A 17,867-nucleotide genomic window follows, 5' to 3' on the forward strand; every position below is an offset into this window, starting at 1 on the left:
AGCGCGGGGCCCTATGCCGCCGCCTCGGTTGCCTCGGCCTAAGACCGGCCCTGACTATAATACAGAGAATCAGTGTATTTATACTGCTTCTCCCATAGATATTAGAGCATTTGGGGGGGGGGCTTTATTTCTCCCCCCTCCCCCAAATATACTCCACTTCTATAGCACAAAAATTTCCTCCAGATCACCTCCTCGCTTCCTGTTACTAAACATGCCTTCCAGTTCTCCGCCCACACTGCCACTTTACACATGGAAAAAGCTTTATGTACTCCTCTCCAGGGACTCAAATGTTATTCAACCATCTCGGAGTACCACAGTAATCATTCTGAAATGAAAATCAACTTGAGCCACCCTGGGAACACCTCTGCCCCCATTGATGTCAATTTCCAGTTCCGACACGGGGGCAGAGGACAGTGTTGCCAGGTGGGCGGTTTTCCCGCCCAATTGGGCGGTTTTCCGCTACCCGCTGCGGGAAATTTTTGCCCGCGGCGGGTTGCGGTTTTTGGGCTTGTTTTGGGGTCTTTCGGCTTTTTTTTTTTTTGCGGTTTTTCGGGCCGCTGTGGGCGGGGCTAGTGGCGTTTTGGGCGGGGTTAGTGATGTTTTGGGTGGGGTTAGTGACGTTCTGGGCGGGGCCGATGACGGAGAGGCGGGGCGGTGACGGAAGAGGCGGGGCTGATGACGGCGGGGGTAGGGGGTGTCAGGGGCGGGGTTTGACTTTGGGCTGGTTTTGGGCTCGTTTGGGTGGGAAAAAAATTTTCCACCTGGCAACCCTGCAGAGCCGAGAGTGCATGCCTGAAGGCTGCTGCAGCCTTGCGCTTGTTTTTTTTTTTCTTTCGCAGCGTCTGCCGCTGCTGAAGAGAGAAGCAGCGGCAGAGGTGGTGGTGGATCTCCGCGGGAGACTTTCCCGCTTTGGCGAGAGTGCGGGAGATGACCTGCCAAAGCGGGAGACTTGGCAGGTCTGGCCCATGCATGGTCCATCTGTAAAAAGTGAAAAGTTGTTCCAGTTAGATAGTGCCTTAAAAGGTGGAGGACAAAATATTTTGTTATTTTTTTCACTTGACAGCTTTTTAATTTATTTGAAAACTTCCCATATGTAGATACAGCAGTAATAAACACTGTATGGTGTCCTCATTTTCCTACACTGTTCTATACAATACAGATGGCCAAATTTCAGTGAGGATATCCTGTTTCCTGACGGGTTCATTTTAACTGTTGTAATCTGCCTTGGGAAACCCGGTGTTATGATTTCTAATCAAATTACTCTTCTACCTCTGAAAAATTTTATTCCGTTATTATACTTCCTCTGTGTACATCCACAAGCTGGCATGTTCGAAAATATAAGTGAGATTAAATAAAAATGCTACCAACGATGAAGAACGACAACGTGGATGCAGCAGCTCATAGGTTTGTTAAATTTGTCTTGGGTGTACGCAGAACGACGGACGGCTACGCGAGGCAGGGGAAACAGAGACTTACCTAAGTGGCTTCAACGTTTTAAAACGTCATGCCGGCTCCTGTTCTGAATCAAACCTGTTTGTTGCACATTGCTTCCGTAGTTCTCGTGCTGCTTGACGTTGCGAAAGCGATCTGTGACTGTCGCGGTGGGTGGGGTTTGAGCAATGAGGGGCAGGGGTCTTTTTTTTAGTAAAGGTTAGCTTCAGTTATTTGCAGCAGTTATCTGCCGGTTTTATTCCTGTGGGCCCTGCTGCAGATAACTCTAGCTAATCTTTAGTAAAAGACCCTTTGCGCTCTTAATCTAACCTCCTTGGCTCCAGTTCTGGTGTATCAATAGCGGGGATTGGAAGGAGCTAATGACTCGTGCACTGGCTCCACCCCCGGAAGAAAACGTCTTTGCTTTCCCGCTCAGTTTATGTGCCTGTGGGCACTGGCAGGGTTGGAGACCTCTGAGTAGTCTCTTTCTTTTGCTTTTTAGTAGGCAAGAGCGTTTGTGACTCGGCTTTAGCAGTGCCTTGTTAACATGTGCCCGAGGAAGGGGGCAGTGTTTTGGAGTTTTTGCTTATGAGGAATCAGTGTCGCAGCAGTTGTGGGGTTCCGAGCTTTAGCTAACTAGCCGGTCAGTAAGTGGAGAACGCTAACTCTCGAACGTATGTTTTTTTTCTTACTTGACAGTCTGTTGGATTATATTTTGTCACGCAAACTTTTTGAAGGACATCTGTTTTACCGTTTTGTGTACAACTTGACCTGCTTCACCGGGATTCAGTATGTTCCATCATCTTCCAGTCTTCCCATTCTGCACTGGGATTCAATATATATATATATATATATATATATATTCCATCACCAGGCCTTCTATTTAGAATCGATGAATGAGGTAGCCCCCCCCCCCAGCCTCTCACCCCTTCCCCTCATTCCTACATTTTGTAATCTTATAGCTAAATCCACTAAGAGTACTGGCCTTCGTAATTTGCTTATTAAAATAAAATTATTCCATGACCTATCTTCCCATTATTCCTGAACCTGTGGGATAGTTGTGTCCAATCAATCAGCAGGGGAAGGTAGATATGTCTCAGTCCAGTTTTCAGTTCTCTGTTTTGGCATCTTTCCCAACTCCTCTGTGTTTTCTATCTCCAGTAGAGTGGATTGGCATACTTTTAAGTAGTGGCATACCGAGGGCGGGGCAGTGGGGGCAGCCCACCCCGGGTGCATGCTGCTGGAGGGGTGCAGAGAGCGGCTGTCGACTCTGCTGGTTCCCTGCTCCGGAACAGGTTACTTCCTGTTCCGGGGCAGAGGGAGCAGGGAACCAACGGAACCGACAGCCGTGTGCACCGGGGGAGGGGGGGTGCGCATGAGTGGTAGCCAACCAAGGATCGCCACTGCTTTTAAGCCTCTTGTTCTGAGTGATTTGCTCCTGGTCCAGTTGGCCAACTGTTCCTCAGTTGAGATTTTTGGGTGACTTGAGTCTGCAGAGTCAGGAGGTCATCAGATCCCTGTGAGTTACGTTTTCTCTCCCTTCATCTTTCCCCTGTTTCCTGTGGGGCTATCCTTTTCTAACACAACAACCTTAAAAAAAAAAAAAAAAAAAAGGCTTTTTGGAGAGCGTGGGGCAGAGTATATTAGTCCTAATTCTTTCTTATCTGTGGTAAGACTTTTGGAGTCTGGGGGAGCAAACAGCAGTGATACTAAAGTTTGACTCAGAACCGTTTGCAGGGATGCAAGTACTACTTGATGCAGGGAGGGATCCTGACTCACTGCTTGGGACATGTGCTGCACTGGTGATAGTTGGGGTGAATGGCTACTCCCACAGAGGTAGTTAAACAGTGTTCTTACTGTGGGATCTGCTGGCTGGCATTAGAGCATTGCAGTGCTTGCAAGCTAGGAATCCTGTGGGATGTGGAGGAAATGGTTGACAGCAGCATATCTTTGGATTTGGCATAGCATCCAGTTATGCCGGGGTCTTCGGGCTCTCTGGCAGGGCTGGTGCGCGGTCTGATGCAGGAGAGAGTGGGAACGGGCACTGTTTTGTCAGGGCTGACTGGTAGTGAGGAGCAGCCTCTTATGTGTGGAGCACAGTCACCATTTTACAGCCTTAGGGTCTAACAGAGCATTCAGCTGCATTGGTATCATTGTTTTCTCTAGAGTTTATATTGCTCTTACACCAGGCCTGTACACTGAATCAGGGACAGAGTTGCTGCAAGGTGTTTCAGTTTCTTGCCCTACTGCCCCTCCAGCTCCTAAGATATTTTGTTTAGAACTCCAGGAGTGGGCAGATGACGCCAGCTCTGCTTTTCCCTCCTTATCTGATGAGCCGTTAGAGGATGGAGATATCCAAAAGTACCGATGTGTTTCATAAAGAGGATATCAGTATTCTTATTTCTGAGGAACTTGCAGTGCTTTCCATTGAGGAGCTTTCAGCTTTAGGAGTTCCATCTTCATTGATCATGAGGGGGAGGTCCTGCTAAGACTTTCCCGATACATCCAGACAGGACCTGATTACAGCAGAATGGTTCTTATCGGACGCAGGGCTGAGAATGGGAAGAGCCATTGCTCGCCTCTACCCATTAGCTCCAGAGGAGACCATCCAGGGTTTTCAGCTGATAGTGGATTGCTTTTGGACTTTCTGGCCGGAGACACATTTACTGTATGCCTTCCCTCCTTGGCCCATGGTAGGCTGCTTTTGAAAAGGATAGCATTGCACCAAGGTCAAATAATTCTCATAGCCCCAGATTGGCTGTGGTACACGGACCTGATGTGACTGCTGGACAGGGGTCATCTCCGTCTTCTGCAGGTACATTGCCTACTGAAACGAGGTCTGGTGCTCATGGAATATCCGTGACCTTTTGGTTTTAAGTCTTGGTCATTGAAAGGGCTCGGTTGAGACTAAAAGGTTATATTGATTTGGTAATTGCTATCTTGCTTCAGGCTCAGAAATGCTGTACATCCATGGCATATGTGAAGGTGTAAAGAACACTTGAGGGCTGCTCAGATTGTGCACATCCTACCATTTCTCCAGGCAGGCCTTCAGAAAGGATTGGCGTTGGGTTCTCTAAAAGTTCAGGTTGCAGCTTTGGCCTGTTTCAGGTGCTGACTACAGAAGATGTCTTTTGCTGCTCACCTGGATATCATTCGATTCTTGTGGGGAGTGGGCTGCTTGCAGCCTCCTTTTTATATGCCGTGTCTAGAGTGGAACCTTAGTCCTTTAGTCTCTTCGGATGCTTGTTTTTGAGCCATTTCAGAAGGCCTCCTTAAAAAGATCTTAAGCTTAAGACTGCATTCTTGGTGGCTGTTGCGTCAGCACTTAGGGTTTCAGAGGTTCAAGCTCTATTATAGGGATCCCTTTCTTCGCTTTTTGAAGGCAGGGTTTTCCCTGTGCACAGTTCCTTTCAAAAGTGGTATCACATTTAATCTCAACCAATCTGTGGAGCTTCTGTCCTTTTGCAAAGAAGATGAAGAAGCTCAGTATTTTTCCTTGAAGCTTCTTGATGTGCATAGAGTCCTCACAGAGGCTTGGTCTCATGGCTTCCAAGCCCACAATTGATAGATGGCTGAAGGCGACTATTGTCAGCTTATTTGCTTTCGGGGAAACAGGCTCTTCAGGCCTTGTGGGCTCATTCTGTGAGTTGTACCGCGACATCCTGGGTGGAGACTACATTACTGTCTCCAGCGAATATTTGCAAGGCAGCAACGTGGTTGACGCTGCTTACCTATGCCAAGTACTACAGGGTAGACATTGTGGCGTGCTTGGAAGCCAGCGGCACCAGGCTCTCACCCACTCTAGGGATTACATTTGAACATCCCACAGGTTCTGGAATAGTGGGAAGCTACGTAATGGAAGGGGAAATTGTCTTACCTGATAATTTTCTTTCCATTAGTCCTTCCCTCTGTTCTAGAGGCCTGCCCGAGGTTTCTAAAATGTTAGTTTGGGGGAAGTTATGGGTCAAATAATGACTGTCATGTTGCATAGTTCTTCCTGCATATCTCTTGTTCTCTACAAGTTGTCCAGAGATGAGAAGGTCCACATGTTTGTTAATCAGGTTATTGTTAGGTTATTGAGTTTTTTTAATGTATTTATTCTGAGTTTCTCCGTACTTCTTGTCTACTTAAATATTGAGGAGCTGGACTGGATGCCAAGAGATATCTTAGCTCAATTTTCAGTTCTCTATTTCCACCTGCTGGTTGATGGATATAACTATCCCACAGGTTCTGGAATAGTGGGAAGGACTAATGGAAAGAAGATTATCAGGTAAGACCTAATTTCTCCTTATTATGAATTATTTTTTTAATGTAAACTTACTGACAGGTGGCAAGTTTGAGAGGTGCAGTTAGGCACACTGATAAGAAAGGGAATGCCCCATATCTTGAGAGTTTGTGATAATTGAAGAGGGGAGGTACTTACTGTTTGACTTCAGGTATCTGCAGAGGTACATTCTGTGATCTTAAGAACTGATGTAATTGCCTTCCATAGAAACCTGAAGACTTAATTATTTAAACAGGCATTTGATTTACTTAGATTGAAATGCCCGATGCTTTGGATGGATTTTGTTAATTCATTAATATCTTTTATATGATATTAATCTGATTTGATTTTATTTTGTTGAGATTTTAGAAAACAACTGATTCATCAAGTTAATAGAATGACAAATCCCTGGGAGTCAAGTTCCCTACTCATTTCGTGCAGCTCACAGAGTGATGTGATACACCGACTAATAGCAGAAGTCATTATTACCCTATTCTCATAGCATAGCTCCCTGAACTTTTGTTCATTATCTTGTACTTTGACATCAATCTTCTGATTTGTCTGTATCCAGAAGTGCAGAAGTAGAGGTATTAGAACAAGTCATTCTTATTGCTGGCTTCTAAAGCACCTGTTTTCCTTTCTGCAGGAGTTCCTTGCCACAGTAAGGACTGGAGGCCCAGATAGGGTTTGCCATTTCTGTCCCTTGAACAAGGTGACAGACAGAGGTGAGAGCATGACAGAGTAACATAATCTTGCACTAGGGGCCAGATGCACTAAACTTAATGAGCAAGTAGTAAACCGTGGCATGCACTAAAGACTTCTCTGAGCCATTTTCCGACGACGGTATTAGCTAACGAAAACGGAATGCAGATGAGCAAATTGTTAGTGATTCCTCCTCTCACTAGGGCTAGATGGGAATCTACATGGAATTCGGCTTTTTTTTATCTGTCCCCCTCTCTTTGGAATGGTCTTCCAAAAGAGAGCAGACTTGAGAAATCTTATTTTCATTTTAGGAAACTTTTGAAAACCTATTTTATCAATTATGTAGAACAGAATTTAGAATAATGGAAGAAAGGTTATAAATGGGTATCTGTAATGTATATTAAATCAAAACTGTACTGTTTATGTTTGTGTAGATTATATTATGTACTTAGTCCTGTATTTGCGGTGCTCTCCTGTATACTAAATCATGAGTTATACTGTTTTTCATCTTATGTAGCTAGTTTGTGGTTTTGCTGTGCTTTCCTGTAATGATTGGAGTTCTAATGTTTGTCCAACCTGTACATATTGTATTTCTTTTATTTTATAAATTGTAAACCGTTCTGTCTTGCAGTAGCAATAAGATACAGTATATAAATTGACGTAAATAAATAAAAACCCTATTGTAATGAGATGCACTAACCTTTTCTGATTGCCTTAACGCTGGAAAATCTAACGAGAGGTCTGTACCTGTCGTTGGGGCTGTGCGGGATTGAAAAACGTCTATAAATGTTAAAAAAAAAAATTGGGGAAAAAAGTACTCGTCAGGGACGTCCTTTATGGACGTGCTTCACTCAGCTGAGAGACCTGGAAGTCTCTCACAGCGCGTTTAGCTCAGCCCCCCCCCCCCGAGGTCGCCGCCGCCGCCGCTCCCACCTCCCCCCTGCATTGAAATGACAGCTTCCCACAGCCCCGGCCTCCCTGCCATCCTCCACACCCCTGTGGCCCCGCCGCCGCTCCCCCCTCCACCCGCCCCCCTCCGTCTGCCACCGAGCCGGTCCCTCACAGCGCCTCTCACCTACTTGTGAAGGCTTCATCAAGCAACAGCTGATCGCTTCCCTTCGGACTTCTACGTCAGATGAGGGTGGGCCAGGGAGGAAAGGAGGGAAGTCCGAAGGGAAGCGATCAGCTGTTGCCTGCTGCAGGGTCTTCACACGGAGGTGAGAGGCGCTGTGAGGGCCCAGCCTGGTGGCAGACAGAGGGGGGTGGGTGGAGGGAGGAGCGGCGGTGACATCAAGGGGGGCGGCGGGGCGGAGCCCCGGGGGGGTGCGGAGGATGGTGGGGAGGCGGGGCTGCGGTAAGCTGTCGTTTCAATGCAGGGGGTGCTGTGGTGACCTCGGGGGGGGGGGGGAAGGGAAGTGGAGGACGTCCATAGGCACAGCTCGTCTTTTTTTTTTTTTTTTTTTTTAGTGAAGGACGTCCATAAAGGACGTCCTTGGCATGCGCAGAGCAGCCAGCATAACGCTTTGCTGCTCTGCGCATGCTCAACTGGCCGACTGGTTTCCGATGGAATAGAGAATGCAAGTGAGCTACAACGAGCAGCTCATTTGCATTCCCTTTCCTTAATGCATACCCGTTCTTTACCAATTAGCTAAGGGAATCGGTAAGGGAAGGGCTGTAACGATTTTTTAGTGCATCTTGCTGTAGGTTTTATATCAATAGAAACTAATCTGCAGTGAAACAGAATGCTAATGTTCCTGCCTTATGTAAATTTGTTCCTTATTTGCAGGATTGGCTTAATGAAGAAATATTTTGATTTTTGACAGTTTATTTATTTATTTGTCACATTTGTATCCCACATTTTCCCACCTATTTGCAGTTTCTCAAGGTCTTCCTGCAATTTTTCACAATCCGCATGCACCTTGACAACTTTGAAGTTTTGCGTCATCTGCAATTTAATCATCTCACTTGTCATTCTGATTTCCAAGGTCAAATGGCAGAACGCTATACTGGAATTGATGTGTTCCCACTTGAAATCGATTCCTGGCACAGGCAGCTCCTTGTGACTCTGGGCAAGTCACTTAACCCTCCATTGCCCCATGTAAGCCGCATTGAGCCTGCCATGAGTGGGAAAGTGCGGGGTACAAATGTAATAAAAAAAAATAAAAAAATTCAGCACTATTTAACCGGTTGGCAGTGGCCACTGACTACTTAAATAATGGTTTGGGGTTTTTTTTGCGGCTAACCGTGAGTATTCAGCAGGAGATGAATTTCCTTCTGAGTATTCACAGTTAGCGCCTCCTGCTAAACCGACTATGTTGTGCAACTTAACTGGTTAGTTGCAGATATTTAGCACCAGATAAGATTAGTGGTTAAATTGGACTTCATAAATAGCAGTCCTATCTCTAACTGCTATAACTTAACTGGTCAGCTGCTGAATACCTGTTTAACTGGTTACGGGCAAGATGCACTAAAGACTCGTTAAAGCCCTTTCCTTACTGATTCCCTTAGTGAATCAGTAAGGAACGGGCATGCATCAAGGAATAGGAATGCAAATGAGCTGCTCGTTGTAGTTCACTTGCATTCTCTATTCCGTTGTTAAACAGTTGGCCAGTCGCCGGTCGAGCATGCGCAGAGCAGCCAAGCGTTACGCAGAGCTAAACGCACTGTGATTGTTTCAGAGACTTCCAGGTCTCTCAGCTGAGAGGCAGCTGAGTGAAGCACTGCCAAAAAAGATGTTTTTATTATTGCAGGGGGGGGGGGGGGAAGGCGGCCAAAAGGGGCGTTTTTTTGGGATGGGCGTCCTCAACTGCACTGTCCTCTGGCTTCATGATCCATTAACTCTCTGCCATAAATCTGTGAATCTCTGTTGATTTTGACAACATTCAATTAGCTCTGATGAATAAACAGTTTTTGTTCTCTTCTACTACTACTACTTATCATTTCTATAGCGCTACAAGGCATACGCAGCACTGTACACCATACACAAAAAGACAGTCCCTGCTGAAAGAGCTTACAATCTAGATAAGACAGGTAAAGAGACAACAATTAAGGGTAAGGAATAAAGATGTTGTTAGAACAAAATATGACCAGATCAATGGAAAGAGAGCACTTGTAATTTTGGCTATTAGTAGTCAGGCCATTTGCCAGAACTTCTTGTACCTTTGCATATCTCTACCGAAGGTGAAGAGAGGAGCCTCCGACAATATTTCTTTAAGTATTCTTTATCCTGGTCCTTTACTGCCATAACAAAGCAGCCCTTAAATCTTTTTTTAAACTAATTTTAATAATTCATATTACTGCAGTTAAAATATAGGTCAGTTGTCGTAAATTCTGTTTGGGGAGAGGTGTTTTGATGTTGTGGAACAAGTAAACTACTTTAAAGCACTAATCACAGTTTTCTCTTTCAAAAATTACTAGGACAGCCAAGACAATGTTTTCGGTGTGGGTCTTTCCGCCATTTTAGCATGTCCTGCCCAGTACAGCAATGTGCTAAGTGCGGATCAAAAGATCATCCCACCGAAGAGTGTTCTTCAATCAGGTGCAATCTTTGTGGTGGTCTGGGGCATGCCTTCTGGGACTGCCCTAGGGCGTCGCATAATGGGGGGAGGGAAGAGGGGGGGAGGGAAGAGGAGGTGCAGGAGGAGGGGGTGGGGGGAGGGGGGGTTCAGGGTCAGGATCAGGGGGCAAGGGGGGCACAGAGGGAGGTTGTGGAGGTGGGGGTTCCAGAGGTAGCAGCACAGGTGGGGAAACGGGCAAGGGCTGGAAGGGGTAGATGAGTGGGCCCAGGTCCCCAAGAAGCAGAGGGGGGTGAAGGGGAAGGGTAGAGGGATTTCAGGGGGGTCAGGAGAGGGGGCTCGGCAAGAGAGGGAGACAGGAAACCGGTTTCAGGTTTTGGCAGAAGAAGAGGAGGTAGTGGAAGAAGAAGGGGAAGGGGTCGGTGGGGTTGTGGGGGGAGGGGAGGAAGGAAAGAGGAAATTAGAGGGGGTGGAGGGAGGGGGGTAAGCGTAAGAAGAAGGGGGGGAAGGTTAGGAGGATGGAGATTAGTGTGGAGGGTGGGGGCGGGTTGGACGGGGAGGGGGGAAGAGGGGGGCAGGAGAGGGGGAGAAGCTTATGAGGCGATCGGATAGAATTCGAGCTCTACAGGGGAAGGATCACGGGATTGAGAGGGGGAAGGTTCAGGGGGTGGGAGGGGATCAGAGGGGGAGGGGGGGTTTGTCTTTGCCTTTGTCTGAAGAGGAGGGGGGGTTGGATGAGTCTAAGAAGAAGAAGGGAAGGAAGAAGGGAGGGGGGGAGGGGGTGGGGAAGGAGGGAGGTTTTGAAGCCGGGGTTAGGGATTGGGCAGAGGAAGAAGTGGTTGAAGAAGGGTTCTGGGCTCTAGGTAGGGGTGATGTGAAGGAAGCAGTTCAGCAGGAAGAGGTTGGGAGACAGTCATCTTTCCCTACATAATGGCAGGTATTATATTATTATTTGCCACTCTGAATGTGGCGAGTGTGGCCTCCCAGAGGGCGCAATGTTTGGCCTTTGAGGGCCTCTCCACGATCCAGGCAGACTGTTTCCTAATCCAGGAGACACGCTTGCAAACTATGGAGGCGATCAGGCGTGCGAGGAGGGCCTGGAGATGGGGGCCTTCGGTTTGGGGCTTGGCAGGGGACAGGTATGGGGGGGGTAGGGATATTATTTAAAACACATAAGGTACAGATTCAAAGGGTGATGGAATTAGGAGTAGGGAGGTGTTTGGTGGTGGATGTTTTGTGGCACGGGGTGGCTTCCCGGATTATTAATGTTTATGGGCCACAAAGTAAGAGGGAACGTTCACGGTTATTTGGTAAAATTAAACCATATTTATACACGGCACGTCAGGTGGTTTGGGGGGGGGGGGATTTTAACACCATTTTGAGGAAACAGGATAGTGGAGGAAGGGCAGCGCAGGTGAGGTATGATGGGATACGGCTAGCTGGGATAATGAAAGGGGCAGGGTTGGTAGATGTGCACCTTCAATTTTCACCAGAGGTGGAGGGTTTCACATTTGCACGGGGACAGTGTAGGAGCAGGATAGACAGATTTTTGGTCCGGGAAGGGGCATGCGTTCGGGGGCCCAGGTTGGTGGACGTGGACTTCTCGGACCATAAACTGGTGTTGGTGGAGGTGGGGGGTTGGGCGGGACATAGGCCAGGGAGGGGGTTATGGCGGCTTAACCTTAAATGGGTTACCGATGAGAAGGTCAAGGAGGAATATCAGGCCTTTTTGGGTGACCAGCTTTCGATCCAGGGTATTTTTCCCTCCATTGGAGAGTGGTGGGAGTTAGTGAAGAGGCGGACGAGGTTTTTTTTCACCCGTCAAGCTCGGAGAGAAGGAAGGGAGAGAACTTGGCTGGGGACTGCCATTAAGAAACGAAGGGACTATCTACTCTCCAATGGAGGGAGAAAGGAGGATATTCTGGATTTGCAGGAGCAACTTGAAAAGGTCCAGTATAATCGATATGCCTCCTTGGTCTATGAACGGGACTTTGGGAAATTGGTCAGCCCAGACCCGTTTATGTGTTGCAAGGAGCGGAGGGAGCATAGGATTGTGGGGGGTTTAAGGGACATGGGAGGGGTAGTTCAGGTGTCGAAGGAGGGGATTCTAAAGGTGGTGGAAGAGCACTTTGCACGATTTTTTTCAGATAAGCAAGTGGATAAGGAAGTGATGGGTCACTATATTGCGGGGACACCGGGGGTGGGAAGGGGGGGGCCCGTCTCTTCAGGCCCTGTTGCGCCCCTGGTCGCTGGGGGAGGTAGAAGAGGCCATTGGGGCCTTAAGGAGGAAGACAGCACCAGGGCCAGATGGACTCACAACAGAGTACTATCAGGCATTTAAGCACCTTCTGGCCCCAATCCTGCTGCAAGTCTGGGAGGCTGCACGTCAGCAGGGGGTTTTACCCCAATCCCTGACCGAGGCGGCGCTGATTCTTCTGAGTAAGGGAAAAGATCCAGAGTCCTTGGCCAACTGGCGTCCGATTGCCCTGCTCAATGGTGATCGGAAGATATTCGCGCATATGCTTCTGAATAGGATGAAGGAGGTGGTGGTGGTGGGGGGTGGGGTGTTGGCAAGTTCACAGGCCTGTGGGATTAAGGGGAGGGGGGTTCTGGAGGCAGCGGCTTGGGTAAGGGAAGGTGTGGAACACAGTCGGGGGGAAGGAAGACTAATGGTGGCATTAGATCAGGATAAGGCTTTTGACAGGGTACAGTGGGCGTTTCTTTGGCAGGTTTTAGAGCACTATGGGTTTCCTAGGGATTGGGTGGCTCAATTACGTTTATTGTACACAAGGGCACGGTGTTTTCCCCTGGTGAACGGTTGGAAAGGGAATAGGTTCGGGGTGACAGCAGGGGTGCGGCAGGGATGCCCTTTAAGCCCGGTACTTTATGCTTTTGCAATTGATCCCTTTGTTAGACGGCTAGAGCAGGGAGGGAAGGAGGGACTTTGGTGGGTGGAGGTGTGTACAGGGTCTCAATTAAGGGTGGTGGCTTATGTTGATGATGTCACGGTGTGGGTGGCGGACACAACAGAGGGGGAGAAATTGAAAGGGGTCATTTCTGGGTACTCACAGGCTACAGGGGCTTTGATAAACTTCCAGAAAAGTCAGAGTCTGTGGGTGGGTCCTCCAGGGGGCTCTTTTGATTTGGGAGGGGAGTTTCTGGAGGCCATTAGCAGACTGCGGGTATTAGGGGTATATTTTGAACAGGGGGATTATGCAACCTTTAATTGGCAGCGGTGCATACAGGGAGCTAAGGAAAAGGTTGACAGATGGAAAGGGTGGAGGATGTCCATGACTGACTGGGTTCAGCTGATTAAATCTCACCTGGTGCCTATGTTTTTGTTTGTCAGTTATATTTGTTTGTTGCCAGTGCATTGTTATACCACCCTATATAGTGTTTTTTTTTCAGATGTTGTGGGGGAATCGGCTGAACCCGGTCAAACGTAACATCACATACTTGGCCCGGGAAGAGGGGGGGGTAGGGATGGTAAACCCTGTACTTTTCTTTAGCTCCCTGTTTATTCAGTTTAACCTGGGACGGGCACTGGACAGAGATCCGCCAGGATGGGCAGGTAGCGTTCTGTCTTGGTGGGAGAGATTCTGGCTCCCGTGGAAGTTGGGAAGGAGGGTGGGGGTGGTAAGGAAGGGGGCTCTGGACCAGGTTGGGTACTATAGGCCCTTAGTTCGGCTGGTACGAGTTTGTGGAATTTTGGCAGAGGAAATAAAGACAGGGAGGAGGGAGGTATGGGTGGAACGGGTGAGGTCCCAAACATTCTCATCGCCCCTGGTACTGAAGGATGCACCTGGTCCAGTGCTGAGGCAGGGCTTGCGGTTGGTGGCCTCACGGAGGATCCCGCCGAAATATAGAGACATTGCTTGGCTGTCTTTTCACGGGAAATTGTATGTCAGAGGGAATATTAACTACAGGAATGTGCAGGAACGGGATTGCCCAAGGGGGGAGTGTGTGGGGAGGGAGGAAACGATGGAACATTTTTTACGGGAATGCCCTTTTACACGAATGGTATGTGGCAGGGTAGCAGCATTATTACACATCCCGAGTTTTAATTCATATTCATATGCAGATTGGGTTTACGGGCGGCAGGGGGGAGGTGGGTGGTTAGATCCGGTGACGGAGTTCCTCATCTTGGTGATACTCCGGTTTAGCCTCTGGATGGCTCGGTGTGGGGTCTCCTTGCACCAGGACTACTGATCAGCCGACAGCGTTAGTTGGGAGGTGGTTCGGGCGGTCCAGGGGGTAGCCCAGTGGGAACGGGTGGCGGAGGGGATAGCAAGAACCAATGTTTGGTGGAGGCATGTGCACTTGAAACCTCCATAGAGGGGTTGGACAGTTTATTTTGAATTGACTTCGAGTTTTATTTGAATTTTATGTTCATTTAATTTCATTTTAGGATGGGTGGGGGTTGACAGTGTATATAGGTAGATAGGTGGATTTAAGGTGGGGGACTTGTTTGTATATATTTGGTTTGGGGTTATATGTTTCTGTATGGCTTTGCGTTTCTTTTTTAATAAAAGAGTTCTCCAAGCATCCACCACCCTCTCCGTGAAAAAATACTTCCTGACACCTTTTTTGAGTCTGCCCCCCTTCAATCTCATTTCGTGTCCTCTCGTTCTACCGCCTTCCCATCTCCGGAAAAGATTTTTTTGCGGATTAATACTTTTCAAGTATTTGAACGTCTGTATCATATCACCCCTGTTCCTCCTTTTCCTCCAGGGTATACATGTTCAGGTCAGCAAGTCTCTGCTCATACGTCTTGGAACGCAAATCCCATACCATTCTCGTAGCTTTTCTTTGCACCGCTTCCATTTTTTTAACATCCTTCGCAAGGTACGGCCTCCAAAACTGAACACAATACTCCAGGTGGGGCCTCACCAACGACTTGTACAGGGGCATCAACACTTCCTTTCTTCTGCTGATCACACCTCTCTCTATACAGCCTAGCAACCTTCTCGCTACGGCCACCGCCTTGTCACACTGTTTCGTCGCCTTCAGATCCTCGGATAGACACATAATGCAAAAGGAACAACTGGCATCCTTACTGAAAATATCTTTTTGTAGGTAACTGCATTATAGACCCATTTTTGTGAGTATAACTATGCTAAAGTAATTCTTTAATGTTCTCTAAGGGGCTGCCTTTATTCTTTATTGTAGTTACTAAGGTGCATTAACTATTAATGTGGCAATTTACACGCTCTAGTATGGTAATTTCTCCATTAACAGCTAAAGTGGAACAGGATGGATAATAGGAAGGGATTGTGCCTTGCACCCAATAACACAACAAATAACTTTTCTCTGCTTTAATTACATGGCATGATGCAGGGAACACCTTCAACAGTTAACACAGAGATTTTGCAGTTACCTTATACAGTACTAATTTTGGGAATTATCACATGGTAATTCCAAAAATTTACCATTGTTAAATGAGGCCCTAAATAATAAGCTGCGTTAACTTGTCCCCTATTATTTGCCTGGTAACTTTTACTTCAGGATCATGTTACCATCTTGTATTTAACAAAGCAATGGTTTGTCGATTGGCTGTTGTCATAAATGTTTTAAGTAGATGGAGTAACTTCTGTAATTCTCAGAAGTATATAGAAATGGTGGTGGTCTATGTGTTAATAAATCAGCACTCCTTAGCGACCGGTCCAGGAATTGACTGATAGCTTATATACTCGTTCCAGCAGGTGGAGACTGATTCTAGAGAGCCAATAAGAGCTTTGGCCACCTAGCCCTAGGCTCAGTATTCTCAGTATCCAGGAGGTGGAAGGAGGTGAGCCCTTTGGTCTCTTCTTGGGACTTTTTTCCTTTCCTTCTTTTTTTATCTAGCTCCGTTTGTTTAAAAAAAAGAAAAGGATTTTCTCTTCTATCTTCTCTCTGTGCCCTGGAGTTCTTTTGCATTTGGTGACTGAGTGCAATGCACACTCCAGTCAGCCACGGGGTTTTACACCTGAATGTCCCGAAGGGCTGTGCCACCATCTACAGGGACTGTATTGCGCTTAGTGTAGGGTGGAGGTCCTCTTAAAGACTAGCTTTGACGTCTCTTCCCTGGCTGTGTAGGCGGCTATTTGGTGGCTAGAGCCTGTTTCTGGTGGGCAGAGCGAGTCTTGGACAGATCTTCTGATGATCTGACTGCTATTGACACTGAGGTAGCTAAGATAGAGATGGGCTCTGCCTTTTTGGCGGATGCTTTGTATGATTTTCTGAAGGCTTCTTAAAAATCCATGGCCCTAGGTATTGCGGTTCGCTATTCTCTTTGGTTGAGAGGCTGGTCTGCGGATGCAGCGTCCAAGTCTAAGTTGAATGAGTTTCCTTTTAGAGGTGCCTTTTTGTTTGGGGATGAGTTGGATAAGCTGGTCTGTAGTTTGAGTGACACTATCAGGTTCATTTTTGAAAGAGAAGGACGCCCATCTTTCGACACAAATCGGAAGATGGGCGTCCCTGTTGTGGGGACGACCAAAGTTCACAGGGGTGTGTTGGAGGCGTAGCGAAGGCGGGACGGGCGTGCCTAACACATGGGCGTCCTCGACCCATAATGGAAAAAAAAGGGTGTCTCTGATGAGCACTTGGACAACTTTACCTGGTCCTGCTTTTCTTACGACCAAGCCACAAAAAGGTGCCCGAACTGACCAGATGACCACCGGAGAGAATAAGGGATCACTTCCCCTTACTCCCCCAGTGGTCACTAACCCCTCCCATCCTCAAAAAACATCTTTAAAAATATGTCGTGCCAGCCTCAAATGTCATACTCTGGTCTATCACAGCAGTATGCAGGTCCCTGGAGCAGTTTTAGTGGATGCAGTGCACTTCAGGCAGGCGGACCCAGGCCCATCCCCCCCCCACCTGTTACATTTGTGGTGGTAAATGTGAGCCCTCCAAAACGCACCACAAACCCACTGTACCCACATCTAGGTGCCCCCCTTCACCCGCACGGGCTATGGTAGTGGTGTACAGTTGTGTTTGGGGGGCTTAGCAACAAAGCAAGGGAGCTATGTACCTGGGAGTAATTTATGAAGTCCACTGCAGTGCCCACTATGGTGCCCGGTTGGTGTCCTGGCATGTCAGGGGGACCAGTGCACTACGAATGCTGGCTCCTTCCACGACCAAAGGGCTTGCATTTGGTCATTTCTGTGATGGGCGTCCTTGGTTTCCATTATCGCCGAAAATCAGAAACGACCAAGTCTAGGGATGACCTTCTCTAAGGACGACCTAAATGTCAAGATTTGGGCGTCCCCGACCGTATTATCGAAACGAAAGATGGACGTCCATCTTGTTTCGATAATACGGGTTTCCCCTAAGCAAAACTTGGGCTTCCCTTTCGATTATGCCCTTCCACGGTTCCTTGCCTTCCGAAAGATCGCCCTAGAATCCCTCTGCGGTCCTCCGTCTCTGGTCTTGGAGGGGGACGTGATTTCCGCAGGTTTTGTTTGGGCAGAGGTGTTCAGACAGCGGTCTCATTATTTCCAGAGGTCCCAGTCCTTTTGGGGGGGTCCCGTCAAGGGGGTAGAGACTCCAGCCCTTCTTTCCAATCCCCAGCCCGTCTGGTCCAGTGAAGGTGTGTAGGCCTCTCCTCTGATTCCGGTGAGAGCTTGTTTAGCTCACTTTTATCAAAGGTTGGCCCAATTACTGCAGATCAGTAGGTCTTGGAGGTTATTCGAGACGGATATGCCTTAGAATTTGCTCGGCCTCTCTCCGACACCTTTCTGGATTCTCCCTGCTGTTCTTGTCTCAAAGCAGGAGTGGTACGGGACACTCTATTGAGGCTTCTTCAGGTTCAGACTATTTGTCCGGTTCCTCCGTTGGAAGTCAGGCAAGGCCATTATTCCTTACTTTGTGGTCCCAAAGAAGGATGGTTCCTTTCGCCCGATTTTGGATCTCAAGGCAGTCAATTGCTTGCTCAAGGTCTCCAGTTTTCGGATGGAAATCCTGCGCTCAGTCAT

At 47.8% G+C, this 17,867-nt stretch overlaps 1 protein-coding gene across 4 annotated transcripts in view; it reads left to right on the forward strand.

Moving 5' to 3' along the window:
* The first annotated feature begins 1,899 nt into the window (after window positions 1-1,899).
* RCBTB2 (RCC1 and BTB domain containing protein 2) overlaps window positions 1,900-17,867 on the forward strand; it is a 228,079-nt gene continuing 212,111 nt past the window's right edge. For 3 of the 4 annotated variants that reach the window (XM_030200478.1, XM_030200481.1, XM_030200480.1), the window contains exons 1-2: window positions 1,900-2,074; window positions 6,342-6,420. The gene's annotated coding sequence lies outside the window, so the exon portion shown is untranslated. Of the gene's footprint in view, window positions 2,106-6,341; window positions 6,421-17,867 lie in introns of all 4 variants that reach the window. The other variant, XM_030200479.1, reaches the window with a different exon arrangement.

Source organism: Microcaecilia unicolor, chromosome 4 (genome assembly GCF_901765095.1).
Source record: "Microcaecilia unicolor chromosome 4, aMicUni1.1, whole genome shotgun sequence".
Lineage (NCBI taxonomy): Eukaryota > Metazoa > Chordata > Amphibia > Gymnophiona > Siphonopidae > Microcaecilia > Microcaecilia unicolor.